The 4,145-nt window shown below is 35.0% G+C and overlaps 1 long non-coding RNA gene across 1 annotated transcript; it reads left to right on the top strand.

Moving 5' to 3' along the window:
* Positions 1-1,723, top strand: LOC132193882 (uncharacterized). The gene is made up of 4 exons (XR_009441494.1): positions 1-177; positions 804-1,003; positions 1,131-1,222; positions 1,392-1,723. It is a non-coding gene; the product is annotated as an uncharacterized LOC132193882 (long non-coding RNA).
* The last annotated feature ends 2,422 nt before the right edge of the window (positions 1,724-4,145 follow it).

Raw genomic sequence — 4,145 nt, forward strand, 5'->3', positions numbered from 1 at the left:
TTCAATTGGGCGATGCTTTTAATAATATTATTCTGGCTCAGTTTCGCTGCCATTGGATCAGACATGCATGCGCGTAGAAATTATTTAATTATTTCGCGAGTATAAAATGCGTGGCGCCCATTTTGAGCTCCACTCGATCGCGTCCTTTGACCACTTCACACCGCATCGGCACCTCAGGTATGTTCTTATGCTTTCCTATTTTTTTCACAATCAGATCTAAAAAAAATCATTTGATTAATTTTAATTTTTCGCTCTTTGCTGATTTGTATGTGCAGAATTTATTTTTATTTTTTCATTTGTTAAGAAAAGTGTACAAATTAAGGAAAATATTTCAATTTTTAATTCATTATCAACAAAATATAATTTTTTTTTGGTAGAATTTCACGATCGAGGGTTGATTCATGGTGATTTAAATTTAAAATCGGCTTTTCCTCGATGGGTGTTTGTGAGAATAATATCCTAATTTTACTAATTTTTGTCAAAATAATTTACGGCTCAGAATTATGGTTGCAGCCCGCAGCCGAAACATAGAGCAGGATATTGTTTTTCTGAAACAATATAAAACTCACAAAAACCCATCGTGGGAAAGCCGATTTTAAATTCAAAGCACTATAAAAATAAATATAAATTATTTTCATAAATGTTGATAAGTAATTATCAGAAAGCCAAATATTTTGAGGTATCGTTTTTCTCCGCAACTAATTCTAGTATTTTTCAATTTATATTTCCTACTAGATTCCGATTTTGTGAAAGATTTTTTTAAATTTCTAATCAAACCCTGTCTTTCTTTCTAATTTGTGAAGAGCAAACTTGTCCCAACATGCCACCGAAGGAAACCGACATTCTGCAAAAGAAAATGGATACGGCCAGCTTCAAAATCACCATCACCTGGCTGCTGCAATTATCGCTCCTTGTCCTTATGATCGGGCTCAGCTTCTCTTTCTTTGGGGCGACGCCAGATTCCTTTCAAAAACTTCAATCGGCGACGTCTGTGCAGCGCCAGGTGTTTATTTTTTTTTAAATTTATTTCTATTATTTGCGGTTGCATGAAAAATACGTTCATGAATAATTATTGTTTTTCTGCCATCTTTTGTGTAAAAAGAAAATGAGGAAAATAATTATTGTTGCAGTTTGATCAATTTGGGAACAACAGCCGCAAATTTCTTGAGAAACAAGCTCGGAACTCCACTGCTATGAACAATCAGCTGAAAAAAATATCCCGGTAAGTATTCACTAAGCTATGTAAAAATGGGATAATCAATTTTAGGAAAACATACAGTATGACGAATGATTTTGGATAAATATGAGTTAATGTTTATAAAAAATGGTACAAATTTCTCATTTTTTGAATCCGTTGATTGCAATTTGATTTAATTTTATTGTTGATTTAGTTCGCAGATGATGGAACTGACAAGCGAGGCCTTCCTTGATATGCTGCACTTGATCAAATGGGTCGCCGTCGCTTCAGTGCTCAACCTATTTTTTCTGGCAATTCTTTCCTTAGCCCTGTCAACAAGGCAGATTAGGGAATTATTAACCAAAAAAATCCGTCGTGAATCCGATGAATTTAACGAGACATTATTATAAAGAGCTCATTGAATGAAAATGATCGTAGTAGTTGTTGCCCTGCCCGACCTCTGGAGCAGGATAGAAAATTTTTGATCTTTGTTAGCTAGAAAGAAGAATAATCACGCAAAACTCGAGGAAGAAGAAAATCAAATGAACTGGCTGTAGAAAATAACCGAAATAAAAGAACATGAAAAAATTGTCAACCTATACTGATTTTTCTCTTCATAATTCCAGAAAATCTTGTGACGTAGCCAATAATCAACCAACAAGATACATTTAAAAAGTCTTTAATTAAATTTTCCAGGGCTAAAATAAATAGCGACGACTATACAAATATATAATTTTAAACATTTTATTTAAATCTTAACTATTTTTGTTCCGTTATTCTCTTGGAAACGATCAGATTTTTGTATTATATATTGTGCATTGAGCAGTTTATTTGACGAATAAGCACCTACTCATCTGTCAGTTTTTACTCGTCTTTGGAGGGAATCGATCGTTCTGATCACAACGTTGCCAAGGAGATGCTCTTGTCTCTCTTGCTCTGCGGTTAGATAAATTTGAGGAACCGCCGCACAGACATAAATATCAAATTTGAAATAAGGAAAAATTAGCATTTACGAACTGTTCATGAATTCGTAATATTTATTTTCAGCGGTGCAATGAGACTTTTTTCTTATGAATAAATTTAAAGTAAAGCGGCTTTTATTAGCGCGTTATTCACTTCAAGATTTTGAAAAAATTTTTGTCAAAAAATCAATAAAAGCTGTTCATGGAAAATTCAATTTAGAATTAATTTCGAGTCGTTTCAGTGGCATCATTATTGATCGATGCCCTTCTTCCACCCCCTCCCGCTCGCTCTCCGGCTGTAAAAAATGCGCGCCTTGGCAAGTTAAGCTCTCTCGAAAGCGAAAAGGCTCTAAATTAATAGGATTAATATATTCCGAATTTCGCTAAAATTAGGTTATATTAATTCCTAAGTCTGTAATTTTTAATTTTCTCTCCTTTTTTCTAATTTCGAATGGAAAAATTCCCCCGTTGTCTCGCTCAAAATGATGGTGGCGAAGAAAATGACGCTGACATTAAACCAGAGTCTTTTGTAGAAAATTTAATTTCCTTTGTTTTTTCCGAAAATGGGCGCGGCAGAAGAGGACATCCTTTTTCGCGCTTCGATTGCGTCACGCCCCGGAATCAGAGGCACTAACCAAATCTCACAAGAGCGGGCAAAGGAAAAGGAGCGCAAGAAATATAAAAGATCGACGGAGAAGGCTCGAGGCGCAAATTATTTTGAGCGCGAAAGAATATATTTAATTTTTAATGAGGCTTTCGGACCATTCATGCAGTGTTTTTTTTTTTTTTTTTTTTTTTTTTTTTTTTTTAAATAAATGATTTAATTTTAACCAACAAAATAATATATCGAAGCAAACAAGAACTCTCAAATTGACTCGTTTACGGCATGTGTGGCGTGTTTAGCAGAGTTTTAAACATACAAATCAGCCTTAATTATGAACCTCGCAGGTCAATTTAAAAAGCGAGAACAAAGAAGGGAACTTTTGCCTTTCCGTCGGCGAGTCTGACTGGCTTGCGAGCTGCTCTGCCAAGTTCGTCTTCTCACGATGCATTTCGGCCGATTTTTGCTTTTTTCGGGCCGAATTTGGGCTCAATCTTGACCCCGACGAGACACGATGCACTTGGTAAACAAAGAATACGCCATTACTAATCATATTTGGGAGAAAAGCAAACCGACAAAGTTGTGCCGAGGGAATGAATCAATATATCTCGCTGTGATTGAACGTTTTAATGTATTGGCGATCCAAAAGCTCATAATAACATATCTAGAATAATTAAGGCATGAGGAAAATCGCGGTGTGATTTAGTTTTTGATCCGAGCAGCCGTTGTCGCGCTAAAGAGCAGAAATACGCGCTGGCCTTGCTTGTCGCTCAGCTCTCTTCTCGCTTGCCTGCTGCACTCGATTCGCGCGAATATAATATTTTATTAGTTGGCGTTGAGACAAATCTTTCAAATTTTCAGCATCGCTAGCCATCTAAATTATATAATTTTTTACTGAAGTACATACAAAAATAATTTATCTGGAGCAATGTTATTGACGTTTCCGCGAGAATTTAGTTCTTTGAATTATTGGATAAGAGAGAAAATTTAAAAATGCAAACCTGTTCAGAAAATTGTAACTATTTAAACTCTCTATAATTTCTTCTAAAAAATTATTTCATTGAACTATATTGAGCTGTTTTTAAATAAAAAATTATAAACGGATGCCACCTAAAACTGCTGTAGATGCCGATTAGCAAGTTTTAGTCCGTACGCTCTTATACTTCAAAACGGGTCAGCATATTTTGATGAAATTAAATTTCCAATTGATTGGCTATCTCAAATAAAATAAAAGAAAAATTCAATGAGAAATGGTAATGAGGGCGATCCAAAAGCCTAACCTGGCCCAGGCTAACTTGACTTTTGTATCGCCCTCAAATATGTTTTTACTTTGATCATCCCGTTGGCTAATGAAACAATTTTAATTTTCACAACAAAACGTTTATGGACGAGATTGTAGTCAATA

Source organism: Neocloeon triangulifer, unplaced genomic scaffold (assembly GCF_031216515.1).
Source record: "Neocloeon triangulifer isolate White Clay Creek 2 clone unplaced genomic scaffold, ASM3121651v1 ptg000005l, whole genome shotgun sequence".
Classification (NCBI taxonomy): domain Eukaryota; kingdom Metazoa; phylum Arthropoda; class Insecta; order Ephemeroptera; family Baetidae; genus Neocloeon; species Neocloeon triangulifer.